Genomic DNA, 15042 nt, shown 5'->3' with positions numbered 1-15042 from the left:
TAGATTCTCAAAATATTAGTTATAAATTGTAAGCATGGGACATCAAACATCTAAGCAAGCATGACCCATCAAATAAAATGATAACTAATTAATTCAAATCATAATTCTATTTTAGTTAGTGCAAAAGTCAAATAGAAAAATAAAATAAATTTACCCATGCGTGAAATTCGGATTCCTCCGTCGACCCAGTGTATGGGTCTAGCTCATCATGTTGTAGACACTCTTAAAAGATTATTTTATTGCTCGAAAAGTGTTTACAATGGTGAAAATGAAGAAAAATTAAACGCAACTATTTTGATCTTCCAAAACTCCCCCCTCTCCGGATGCCTGTTTGGTCCTATTAGCACCCTATTTATACACAACAACCCATTACTCAAACATCTTTTCAAAATATTCTTCCATAACTCCACCAGATCTTCTCTTTAATGAAAGATATCTCAGGAATAATTTCTTTCTCCATTTATCACACATCTTCCTCTATTTGCTAGAATAAATTCCTGGAGATATTAAATTTTTTTATTTATAAATAAAACCACATATTTTCTTTCTCCTTTTCAATAAAAACAAACTCATCAATATATTATCTCTGTTAACTTCAAGATATGAAAACTTCATGTATAATAGGCAAGAAGATATCTTTTCTTTAAATCTTTGAGATCTCCCATAAATTATGTAAATCTGTTTCAAATGAAGAAGAAGAGGGTGCCTCTATCCATTTGTTGGGTGCCCGTATCTGAAATGATGGGTGCCTTTATCAGTTCCTCTGGTTTCCTTTAACACTTTTTCGAGCTATTTTTCCAAAATAGCTTATTTCCTTGAAAAGACTTAAAACAAGATTATTAGTGATTAAATTAGTCATAGCGAATGTAGTTATGGGTGAAAATGCGTCACACTTGCGTGCTTATCAAATTCCCCCACACTTACATTTTGTTAGTCCTCGAGCAAAACAGAAAATTGACCCGCTACACAGCTGGTCATATAATAAGATAGAGAGAAAGAGACCCGCTACACAGCTGGTCATATCAACTTTTTTTAGACCCGCTAAACAGCTGGTCATAACGTGCAATAAAACAGAAAAAGACCCGTTACACAGCTGGTCATAACCCTAACAATCATAATTTTTATTTTTTTTTTAAGACCCGCTAAACGGTTGATCATAATTATTATTTTTTTAAGACCCGCTACATAGCTGGTCATGATTTGCAAGGAATTTCCTGAAAAAATAAAGTAAAAAGTTAACCTATCTCCCACACTTAAACATTACATTGTCCTCAATGTAATTGAGTCGTCCAAAAAGTAAAAAGTAAGATGGGAAATGCAAAAAGTAAAAATAAAAATAATAAAATAAAATAAAAATACCTACTGGAATGTACAGAAATGGATCCTCAAAAATTAACAGCCTGAAAATTTGGGGATCAACCCAAAATAGAGTATTTACAAACGACAACTTCACAATTAACTTATGAAAATGCGGGGACACTGAAACTGTCTGAAATAGAGGATTACCCCCAAACCTAATTTTTACTTCACATGAAAGTGAGTATAGCAGATAATATGGGGATACTATTGGGACAGGGAAATTGTCAATAGGCTCATGCACGGTATCAGAAACAGACAATTCTTCTGGGTACTTAGATGCAAAGTAATCCAACAACACTTTAGAAGCACGCAATTCTAACCATAAATTAGGAAACTTTTGGAAGTCTAGGGGACTAGAAACAACCTCTAAGTCGGGTGAAAGATCTTGCGAGATAGATTCTTCTAATAAATTATACAAATCATCTACACAATCATTCACAGGGTCATCTAAAAATTATGTCTCGACCAGAGAGTCACTACAAGACTGATCATCATCATCATTAAATAATTTTTTACATTCCAGAATTCTCAATCTTAAGTCCAAACTAAGTGGTGTGTGTTTATAATACTTCTCATATATCTCTAGAGGAGATTCTTCACTTACCACATGTAGATCAAAAACTCCATACCGTTGCCTACGCTTATATTCAGCAAGCGTTATCTCAGACGAGGTTTCCTGATAATTTGACTTTCTAAGCTTATATTCCGCCAGCGTCATCTTAGGTGACGTCTCCTCAGAAGAAGTCATCATCCTCAAAAAGTCCCTGAAAAGAAATACAAAAAGAAACGCATAAAAAGGAAGGAAAAAAAATCTAAAAAAAAATGAAAATATTGTACATAATTAAAAAAATAAACCTAAAAATTAATCTAAAAACAAATCCGCGTCGACGACGCCAAAATGATGTGATTTTTTGAAGTTGTCGTAGTAATAAGATTCGGACTCTAAGAATTGTGAAGATTAAATTTAAAGATTTAATTAAATTAATAAACAAATGCGAGAGTTACTAGGACTAGGATTCCACCGAATTCATATCATAAGGCTCAATTATTTATTCTCAACAATTATCGCTTAATAAATAAAATAACATGGACTATTATTTTTTCCAAAGTAGATTCTCAAAATATTAGTTATAAATTGTAAGCATGGGACATCAAACATCTAAGCAAGCATGACCCATCAAATAAAATGATAACTAATTAATTCAAATCATAATTCTATTTTAGTTAGTGCAAAAGTCAAATAGAAAAATAAAAAAAATTTACCCATGCGTGAAATTCGGATTCCTCCGTCGACCCAGTGTAGGGGTCTAGCTCATCATGTTGTAGACACTCTTAAAAGATTATTTTATTGCTCGAAAAGTGTTTACAATGGTGAAAATGAAGAAAAATTAAACGCAACTATTTTGCTCTTCCAAAACTCCCCCCTCTCCGGATGCCTGTTTGGTCCTATTAGCACCCTATTTATACACAACAACCCATTACTCAAACATCTTTTCAAAATATTCTTCCATAGCTCCACCAGATCTTCTCTTTTGTCACACGAGAGGATCTGGAACAACTTCTCCGGAATCGAATCAAGAATGATGAAATAGACATGCATCACCATCAACCTCCTTACCCACCTGAAATACAAAGAATTCCTCTTCCAAGATGATACTCCTCTCCTCAATTCACCATGTACGATGGCACCGGAAATGCACGTGAGCATGTCTCTCGCTTCTTGGAATCCCTAGGCGAACATGAATACAATCACGTTCTTCGTCTGAGGGAGTTTTCGAAATCGCTTACTGGAAGAGCGTACACATGGTACAACAGCATCCCCAACTGGGGTGGCATGGTTACCGCATTTTACAAGAAGTACTTATTTGTGTCTGAACAAGTTACCTTCTCGGACCTAGGAAGGATGTACCAACGGGAAAACGAACATCCAAATAATTTTGTTAAGAGATTCAGGGTTCAAGCACTAGACTGTCATGACCCAAACGTGACCGAGAAACAACTGGTGAATTCATGCATCAACGGTATGGCTCCCATTTACCGCTCCTTGCTATAAAACCTCCGTTTCCAGACATTCTCTAAGCTCCATGAGGCTGCCAGGCGATTAGCAACGACAACACCAGCATTATTAGAAAGAGCTAGACCAACCCGAGCCGAAGACGTACGCGGAACTCGCGGGAATAGACGTCTCATCAACAAACAATACAACGCTGGTCCCTCCTCGGTGAGCGTAGTAAACGAAGGAGGAAAAAGGAAGGCCCCAGCTGCAGACCAGCAGCCTAAACGCGAAGCACCAGCACGAAGAGAAACTCCGCCACGGAAGGCTGTCGCTAAAGCTCTCATGCGTCATCACGAAGCTGAAGGAAATACCCTGGATTTCCTGTTTCCCATTGAGGAGGTAATCAATCTCTTAGAAGCATGGATTCAAGATAATGTTATCAGACTACCATCTCCCAGACGCCCACCGACTGAGGCCGAGATGGCAAACCCCAAATACTACCACTACCACAGATTTATTCACCACCCAACCAGTGATTGCAACAGACTGAAGCATATCTTCAAAGAAAAGATAGAAACAGGGGAACTTCAACTAGGAAACGAGGGAGTACATCGAGACCCACTTCCGGTGAGGAATTGTGGAGTCTCTGGGGACTCCGTGCACGAGACTGTGCGATCCATGATGCAGCACGTATGCGAAATTCTCTACCTTTCCAAGGTGCAGCGCCAATATATCTTCACGTCTCTCAATCGTGTCGTGTCGGGCAAATGGATTTTTCCCTCCATGGAAGCCACGCCAAGAGCCCAAGCTCTCTCAGCGAGCGGAATCGAAAAGGACAACTGGGGACTGCTGACCACGTCCTATTTAAGAGGTATTGAATTCGACAACACGCTAATCGACACGGCCTCTGACTTTAACATTGTTACTTTCAAGACTCCGAAAGCTGCGGGATTTGTGAAACAAGATGCTACACATTCCCATCTGTGATTAAGAACCCGGGAGGGGAAGCTTTGAACGCGCACGGCTACATTAACCTCGAGATCAAGATGGGAGACGCTATAACGCATAGCAAATTCCACATTGTCAAAGAACTAGGTTACGACATGTTATTGGGGCACTTGTGGGTACTCGACAACAAGGCGAAATTGGGAACATCACCTCTACCGATGTCAACGCCCGAAAGAATCTCCAACAAACTGTCCCACTTTCTACCACATCGGCGAGTTACCGATAGAACCCAGACACCTGGAGATGACCTGTTGGCGCTAACTCATAGATTCGAACGCAAGTAAGTTTGGCCGAACAATCTTCTCTACAACCAGTCATTTATTCCCCTATTCCGTCATGGGGACTAAGCACGATTACTGGCGCGGACACTATCAAGAGATGTGAGGGGGGCGTTGGGCCATTCAAACGCTTTGCAAAGAATTTGGAAGTTGCCATCCAAACTGATGAGACCAAGATTCAAACAGTTACACAACACCCGAACTCGTTTCAAATCAGAGATATGGTGGTCAAAGTGAACTCGTTTAAAGTTGGGAAGATGACGGTATAGATAACTGTTCGGACCGATTCACCCAAGGAAAAAGAAGACGAGCCATATCTGGTGGCAGACGTCCTTTTGGGAGGTTACTGCAAGCTCATCAACACAGACAAGCTGGGAGGTGTGATAGTTCACTCGCGATGGCTCAAGATTTTCAATCCCTAAAACGCTGTACTACCCTCTTCCATCACTCTCCCTTTAGTATTTCTTCAGCAATTTCTCCTCCCGCTTGATATATGTATTTCCCCAAGATGAATGCACCGTTTGTATTCTTCTTTAGGGTTTCGTTTTTATTCAAAAGGCATACATTTCTTTCCGAATGAGTTTTCCAAATCTCAGAAAAACATACCAAACAAATCCTAAATCATTGAGAAGCCATTAACCATACAATCACAACCATAAACACCAACCCATTCTAAGGGAAGGCTTGGGTCTTTCAAAAAAAAAATGAGAAGTTTTATTCGAAGACAGAAACCGCAAGCGGGATGCTAATTGAAGAAACCCTAACTTCGCCGCGAATACAAGGAGGGTAAAAAAAAAATAAGTCTGCAAAATATCAGGACAACTAAGCGACGAATAGAAATAATGAAGAAGAAGAAGCTAGTCATAGAAGGCTTATGTGTGAATTTCCAATGCCTCGGTCAGAGATTTTTTTCAAACACTTTCCCCAACAATCTTTCGGGCAGAAAACGTTCCATCTGGAAGCCACATCAGCAATAGCAGCCTCAACATCCCACACGGAAGTAGTCTCAGCAGCAACATCATCCGTATTTTTACCGACATCCGCCTTGGAAACCAACCCAGCATATGACATCATGACTTCTCCAGTGCCACCGACAACAGTTTCACTGTCTTCTCCAAAAGTTGTTTCAGTTTCATCAACCGCAACATCATCATCATCCTCGGAAGTCTTCTCAGCGACCTTTCTAGGAGATTTTCCCGATTCATCAGAATCAAGGGTTATGACACCGTCCTGGACAGGGGAGCTACGTTGATTTTCCCCTAAAAGTTTCACAAGCTCGGTCTTCCGCCGTTTCAACTGAGAAGCAAACTTTCCCGCTGTAAAAGTGGGCCGTGAAGAGGTTTTGTTGCACCAAATCCTCCCAACGCACTGGGATGCTTCGCCGCTTTCCCGTTCTTTCTCCAATGGTATGTCCCGAATGATTTCGCCAGCTTCACGAAACAGAAATTCAATTCTATACAATGCCTCCCCATGAGAAAAAGCCTGGTTTTCGTCGATTTCAAATTTTCTCCCCGAAAAATTGGAGACATGTCTGTCATTGGAAGATCCCATTATGCGCTACAACCAGAGAAAGAATAGAGGATAGACACGATTTCAGCACGACCTCTGCAAATGAAGAATTCAAGATCATCTCTTATAACCAGCAGAGCGATGAGGTCCCGAAAAGGAAAGCCTCCTACCAACCACGGATTGAGGCGTGATATCAGATTCTAATAAAACCGTTTTCTACTAGCAAACATAAGGGAATGCCTGGCCACGTGAGGTAAATTAGGGTTTGGTGAGAAAACGTGGAAGTACATGTTTAAGACACGCTTGCCCGCATTGTTACTTCTCTGCCGCCAGCACAGAGACTTGGAAAAAAAAAACCGACAAGGTGACATGAAGAGAAGGAATAACCCCCCCCCCCCCCTTTCTACGGGCATAACACTTGCGGGGTTCTGAATAAAGAAATAACTTCCTATGTGAGTCACGTAAGGAAAAGAGACAACGATGCCCGCAAAGAAAATCCACTACTGGGCCAAGCCGTCCGCGCATGCTTTGCCTCACCAAACCGTGTCATGCCTTGCACCACCGTCCGCGCCATGCTTTCCTTGCCAAACCACGTCATTTCTTGCACCATCGTGCCGCGCCATGACTTGCCGTGATAATACTAAAAAACTCGCCAAGCCAGCGTCACGATGTTCCCTAACCTATCCAAGGTGATGCATGGCCAGACTAAGCCGACGATTTTCATCTCACCACTCCACGGTCTGCACCACCAGTACAATTTATGCAAGGCCGCCAACACGGGAAGCACAAACTCTCTTTACCTCTCGAAAAAGGTTAGTAGGACCATCCTGGCCAACTTTTCACGACTTGTTTTTTCGATTTTTGTCCTAGCCTATCACCATCTTATGCTTACCTCACAACGATGCTCCCGTTCCGAGCTAAGCAGGGGACTTAATGTTGATGGTGGTTTTTAGCTTAGGGTTAAAATCGTAAAACCGCACATCTGACATGACGTCACTATGACCATTAGCAAATTTATTGAATCGATCAGCATGCCAACGTAATAATTACCAGGGTACCTTTTTTTTATGTGTCATGTTCCACGGCAGAACCCTTAACATTGACCGACATCATCTATGCCAAATCCTAATTCTCATGCTACCGTGCCAAGGCATGCCAACCATGCCAGCCGCACCACTGTGCCAATGGCAAACCATGCCAGCCACATCTCCGCGCCAAGGCATGCCAACCATGCCAGCCGCACCACTGTGCCAATGGAAAACCATGTCAGCCACATCTCCGCGCCAAGGCATGCCAACCATGCCAGCCGCACCACTGTGCCAATGGAAAATCATTCCAGCCACATCTCCGCGCCAAGGCATGCCAACCATGCCAGCCACACCACTGTGCCAATGGCAAACCATGTCAGCCACATCTCCGCGCCAAGGCATGCCAACCATGCCAGCCGTACCACTGTACCAATGGCAAACCATGCTATCCGCACCACGCGCCAATGGCATGCCAAACCCTTGGCCCCACCATGCCAAGCCTTCCGTGCCAAACCCTTGGCCCCACTATGCCAAGCCATCCGTGTCATTTGCCTGGGCCCTACCATGTCGGGCTACCCTATGCGGCTACCAAAACAAAGGCGTGCGGCGATCAATGGCCACCCCTCCATCCTAGATGCAAATCCTAGCCGTCCAAGGTCGCCAAACAATGCATGGTAACTTTTGGCCCAAAACCCTAGTTTTGGCCACGTCAAACCGCGCCAAGGCATGCCATGCCACATGTGCCAATGGCATGCAAACCACCTTGCCGCGCCATACCATGTTGGCCTTCCCTATGCGGCTACCAAAACAAAGGCGTGCGACGATCAACGGTTACCCTTCCATCCTAGATGCAAATCCTAGCCGTCCAAGGTCGCCAAACAACCGCATGGTAATCTTTGGCTCAAAAACCTAGTTTTGGACACGACAAACCGCGCCAAAGGCATGCCATGCCACATGTGCCAATGGCATGCCAACCACCATGCCGGCCTTCCCTACACGGATACCAAAACGAAGGCGTGCGACGATCAACGACCACCCTTCCATCCTAGATGCAAATCATAGCCGTCCAAGGTCTCCAAATAACGCATGGTAAACTTTGGCCCAAAACCCTAGTTTTGGTCACGCCAAACCGCGCCAAGGCATGGCATGCCAGCCTCCTTGTCGCGCCATACCATGTCGGCCTTCTCTACGCGGCTACCAAAACAAAGGCGTGCGACGATCAACGGCCACCCTTCCATCCTAGATGAAAATCCTAGCTGTCCAAGGTCGCCAAGCCACGCATGGTAACCTTTGACCTAAAACTCTAGTTTTGGCCATGCCAAACCGTGCCAAGGAATGCCATGCCACATGTGCCAATGGCATGCCAACCACCTTGTCGTGCCATACCATGCCGGCCTTCCCTATGCGGCTAACAAAATGAAGGCGTGCGATGATCAATGGCCACCCTTTCATCCTAGATGCGAATCCTAGCAGTCCAAGGTTTCCAAACAATGCATGGTAACCTTTGGACCAAAACCCTAGTTTTGGCCACGCCATACCGTCCTTTTCTATGCGGCTACCAAAACTAAGGCCTGCAACAATGAACGAACACTTTTTCATCTAAGGTGCAGATCTTAGCCGTCCAAGGTTACCAGCTAACGCATGGCAACCTTTGGCCCTAGTTTGGTCGCGCCTAAATATAGCCAAAACCCTAACTTTTGGCCGCGCTTAAACTAGGCCATATTAAAGCCATACTGATCATGTATTCATGTCACTGGCTACCAAACGAAGGGTTGCAATAATCAACGACTACCTTTCCTCTTAAGATGCAAAATCTCGACCGTCGAAGGTCACCACCGAGCCGGCAAGTCTGCCAATCTCAACTTGCCAGACAACAACAACGTGCTTCATATTTTCCATGAAAACACTCGAGACATCAACGCATGTCAAAAACTGGGGGATGCTCATTGGGTATTGGTTTGGCGGTTTACAGCGTGCGGCGTACACAACGCCTGTTATAAGAAAGTGTCATAAGGATGAGGCGGTTAGTAAATACAAGGAGTAATGGTGAAACACTTTCTTTTATGGAACATCAATTCCAGGCGTTACCGGTTACCACCTCCTCCCATTTACTCACCCGTTTTCCATTTCTTAATGAGACCAGAGTACGTTTCACTTCGACTTGTATAAATAGGCATTACCTATTTCCACCAAAGACAAGTTTTTGGTCAGGAGCATACAACACTCAGAAATCACATGTTAGCTTTCCCATCTGTTAGCTTACGCTTTCTGATACAAGTCAAAACAACTACTCTTCCAGAATCAACTATTCTGGTCTCAACACTCTCTTCTCTTCCCTCCCCAAAACCAACCCTTCTCCTCCACTTTGTGACCGAAGCAAGTCTGGAACGGCCATTTCTTGGTTTAGGCCGGACTTGTACAAATTGATCTCTCGAACCTAAAGTACTCCCTTGCAGTACATTGTTTAGGGTTTAGACTTTTTTCTCACCCACATCACACGAAATTACCGAAACCAGCAGAAACTGTTTTCACCTTCAAACAACAAGATTAACTAAATGTTTGGAATTTAAAAGAAAAAAAAACTTTATATTCTCTTTCTTCTTTCTATTCTCTCCCCCTTCTCAAAAAAAGAAAAACTTAAATCCGTCACATTTTTCTTTCTCAGGTTTGGTCCAAACGGACCAGATCTGAGAAAGGATTTCTTTTTCTTTTCTAGTTTTAGATAATAGTTTATTAAATAAGACGTTTCTACATCGTTTTTTGTGTTTTTCGACATATTTCTTCGCCGTTTTGGGGCGTATTTTCTTCGTCGTTGTGGGGAGAGTTCTTCAATCTTTGATGGGTGGTTTGTAGCTTGCTACTCTCAATTCAAATACATCTAGGATTCAACACGAAATTGATTTGAATCCATACTCTAGGGATTTAGGGGATTCAAGTTCGTTTGGATCTATAAGTTTATGGGAAAAATACTCCTTCCTTTCATGAGCATCTCTGGAAGAATACAATCAAATCAAATGGTCAAAATTAATTCCAGAATATACCATCATCTTTCAAATATACATAATCAAAATTTGGGTATCTCTGCGGTTTATTTTTCTTTCTCTTCGATTTACTTGTAGTTGATATCCTTATTTGTATTAGGGTTTTTATTATCTTATTATTTTTTATGTATTTTGATATTTTTGTTAATCTTGTAAGCCAACATGTAATCACTATTTTGATTTGAATGAAGTGAAATTTGTTGATTGACCAAAAAATAAAAAATAAAACTAAATGTTTGGATGAAAATATAAGAATCCTATTATCGGGGTTGAACTCTACGGGATTGAATTCAAATAGACTTCGGGGCTGAACAAGATTTTAATATCCAAAAGTGGCTGGGGGACCTAATATGCCTAAAAAGTCAAATTTACCCTTAATCATCAAAAATATAAATCTAAATCTAATCTAATTAAAAACTAATCCTAAAACTCTCACACTCTCCCATATTCTTCTTCTCAAAACCTAAAACTCACACACACTCTCTTCCTCTTCTTCTTCTCAAAAACAAAAGCTAGCCTAACCTTAAAAAAAAAAATCTCTCTTCGCCATCGATTGCCTCCAAACTCAAGATGTCAAGATCAAGAGTGACAAGATCAGGCCAATTGAATCCTGATTATAAACTAGGAAAAGTGGTTAATATTTTATTTAATGGAGATGTGGTGAAGGAACTTGTTCAAACACCAGCAAATTCTCCATGAATGGCTCATACCAGGTAAGAATCGAAAAATTCACATGTTATTTTACCATTAGATTGGAAAAAAAAAAGGTTCAATTGATGATTTTAGGTCTTTCAAAAATGGTTTTCTAAGACGTTCACGACTAGGAGTTCCTATCGTCCTAGAGGTAATACGGACTCCCAACCGTGATTTACTCAAACGGTTGGGGAATTTCTAAATCCCAACCGTGAATTTCACTATACAGCTACGAATTTCCTGTCCGTAAAATATCACGTGTCTGCAGAAATTATTGAGTGTACTCAATGTTTAAGCTGGGAATTTCCCAACCGTAAAAGTTTTTTCCCACAGGATTTTCAATTTTCCTAGTCGAAAACTTGTTTATGGTTATAAATACCAATATTTCCCGATCGATATTTGCTTTTACGGACGCGTTATATGTTGTTTCCTAACCATAAACCTATCATTTTTAGGTTATTGCTTATGTCTTCTTATATGTTTTTCGCCATTTTTAAGAACCAAGAAAGTGAAAAGAAGAAAGGACCACGGGAACAATCAATGTGTGATATTTCTATGATGATGGTACGTATGCTAACTATATCATTCTTAATTTTATATAGGTTTTTTCAAATTATGTCCAACTATTGATTGAAGGATGTAAATTTGATATGAAATAAGTCGGAAGAGCTAAGTGGATGGCCATGGACCTGGGTGGTAACATTGACGAGGTTTTATATTTGGATTGCGATCAACAAAAAACAATCCTTCTCAGGCTTCAGGAGTTACATAATCCTACAAAGGATTATCTCTATACTCATGATGATGATAAGAAGATAAGTGGTTCCAAGACGCTCCAGAGTTCTTCATCATCTTCTGAGGATGTTCCCAAGAATGTTGGTCATAGTGGATAGTGCTTTATGTATTTGTTTAAGTCTTTCAGCTTTTATTATGCAAGACTTTGTTTTAGTTTGTTTGGTTTCGAATTTGGGTGGATTTCTTTTTGATTTAAGTAATGGATATTAGTTTACCTTCAATAATTGAAATTTAATGTTTTAATTTGTCTATATATATATATATATATATGTGTGTGTGTGTGTAGTGGAAGAAAATTCAGATGGTGGAAAATTCAGGGTAATTTACGGTTAGGCTAACCCTTTATATAACCTAGACGTGTTTTGTTTACGGTTAGGAAGACTTAACCGTGAAAAGGTATATCCCACCCGAAACAAAAATCTTCCTAACTGTTTTACTCCATGGTTGGATCGCGTCCGATTATCCTAAACGTAATGACTTATAAATTTCCAAAATGAACTAAAAAATCACAATAGACCAAACGCAACTTTCGATTTAATTGATCTTAGAAACATTACATTTTTTTAATAGCATAACATTGAAGTAATACATATTACATAGATCACCACACTTAAACACATACTCATAAAGGATGAAATCATAGGTAGAATTTTCCAAGATACGACAGTTATCATATTGCTGAAACTCTTTCCCATTGATAGCCTCATATCTGGCACGAGCCATCCCCTGAAAACATAAAAAAAAAATATATATAAGTTAGTGAGTTATATTCAAAACTTTGGATTACAATTTGTTGAAATACTTACTCTTATAGTACCAGGCGTAGTGGGATTGGCTTCCTTTACAGATTTCATTTCCTTTTTGAAAGCTTCTTCGAATATCTCTTCGAATCTCTCCTTAACGACTGCTAAAGTGTGTGAGTTACAATTTAACGCCACAAAAACTATGAATATACGGTTCCAAAAAGAAGTGGATATTTAATCAATGTCTAGATCTTCATCACGTTGTTTGACCGTCAGCCGCGCTCTGATAATGGAAGGATCTTCAAAATAAGGGTAGGGAGTTACCATGGTGTTTTTTTCCAGAAAAAGATGGATGAGAAAGAGATGAGAATGAATTTGAAAGTTTAAAACCACGATTTGTCGAGGAAAATATGAGATAATGGTCTTCTTTTGTAAATTTGAATGATCCAACGTTTTTTTTTTTTTTTTTTGAAAAATAGTCCTTTAAAGACTTGACCATATATAAATTTTGCAATAAATGCAAAAACCTGGCAGACTCGACCAATCTACGGATGGGAAACCAAGCCTTGATAAACAAAAACAGATGAAATTTTTTTCTGTAGCCCTGTTCTGTTGTGAAGGAAATTTTTTTATGAATTATGAAAAGCCGAACCGTATATCTGAGAAACGAACGGTTAGTTTCTAGATACAGAATCCTGTCTTGGTTTTCTACCCGTAATTCTGTGTATCAAAGTTTTACGTCTAGGAACCAAGTCGTTTGTCCCAACCAAATTTCAAAATATTTCTAGCATATGTACTTACGGCTAGGTCACACTGCACATATCCTAGCCGTAAGTGCAGATAAATTTCCAAAATATTTTTTTTCCTTTATAGAGTTGCGCAAACACCAAAAACACAATAGATCAAAATATATTGTTCATCAATAATGAGTCATTGAAAATACATATGATAAATTATAATCACTACTCTTTAAAATACAATATTAACACCACATTTACTCATCATCATCGGAAGTCATTAGTACATGGGGCATCCCTCGACAATTGTATTGTCGTCCACAATTCAAAAATTTCCTCGAAATGATTGCACCAACCCTTGGGTATTACGCCATCCCATCGTCTCACATCCTTAATGGAGGTAATGGGAAATGTTCTTTCAATTGGAGGCCGATAAAATGGTTCATGAGCAAAAACCCCATGATGACTCTCCTTGGTGACAATTCTTCGGTAAAAATACGTTTTGTTGGTACGTATGTAATACTATTTCCACAGGAGATGCAATAAATAACACAAAGGAATGAGTTGGCAAGTAGATAGCCGCATATTGACATTCTCATCCAATATTCACTTGTGAATCTAGTGTTTCCACTCAAACGTCGTTCAAATGCTTGGAACTTCTCATTCAACCCCGCCTCCGTTTCTTCTCTTTCACATCTCATCATTGGATTATAGAAATCGGAGGAACCATGCAATTCAAGCAAACACTTTTCCCTTACATAAGTAATTTGGTATATACCCCAATATTTTGTCGTATCAAAAGGTCCAAGTTGATCTACGAACACATGGCAACCACAATTTCCGTCTCCCTCAACATCGTCGGTGGACTTAAAGTACTCATGAATAAAATGTAATAAAAAGTGCATATAATTTTTATGCATTATATACTTAGGTCGGATATGATTACCTTCCTCATCTATAGGGGTGACTTCATCGGATCTACTTTCATATAAATTGTTTCTTTCTCACCACTAACAACTCTTTGTGGGGCAATTTGCGACGCTTCGACCATCGGTGCATTTCCTGTAACATCATTACCTCGGCTCTTGTTAATTTATTAATACCAATTCTTATTTGGACTCCGCTACTGTCTTTTGTTGATGAACCTTCTTGAGATGAAACAGCTGTCTCTTTAATTTTGACTCCAGAAGTAAGTTTTATTGTTGAACCTTCTTGGGATGGAACAAATGTCTTCTTGTAGCCTTTTACCTTCACTTCACTATGTCGTCTTGGTCCGCCTTCTTCCATTTCATTTCGTTTACGTTCATTTGTAGCCGTACCTCTCCCCTTAATATCCTTCTCCTTTATACAAGTCGTTCAAGAACTCAAAACCCGAAAGATCTGTTTTACTTGAAGGCGATAGTTGCGGACCCTCTTGAACCTTTCTCTTCGCTTCTACCCTCTTTTGTTTCTTTGTAAATTTTTTCAAAGGCCTACCTTTGCCCTTCTCCTTGGTTGGTTCAATAATATCTTCTCTAGTGAAGGGACCGCTAAATTTTTGCAACTCACACAACCAAAGTTATCTTTGCATCGGTAGTAAAGAAGCGTATAAAAAATCCTTGTGCGCTTCGGTGTCACAAAACACGTCCACAAAACCTTGATTGGAATAATGGATCGTCGAACGATACTTCTTTCTAAAATGGATTTATATCTTCGATTGAGATCATCTCTAAGGTATAATTGGCTATCATATGCTTACACGGGAAGCCCAAAGCCGACATGCTGGGACAATGACATCTTATTCCTTTGGGAAATTTCGTCTTCTCCCAGGCTTCCACTTCCCTCATAATCCTCTTAATTGCTGTGAAACATATAA

This window comes from Papaver somniferum, chromosome 6 (genome assembly GCF_003573695.1).
Source record: "Papaver somniferum cultivar HN1 chromosome 6, ASM357369v1, whole genome shotgun sequence".
NCBI classification, from domain to species: domain Eukaryota; kingdom Viridiplantae; phylum Streptophyta; class Magnoliopsida; order Ranunculales; family Papaveraceae; genus Papaver; species Papaver somniferum.
This window is presented reverse-complemented; position numbering follows the sequence as displayed.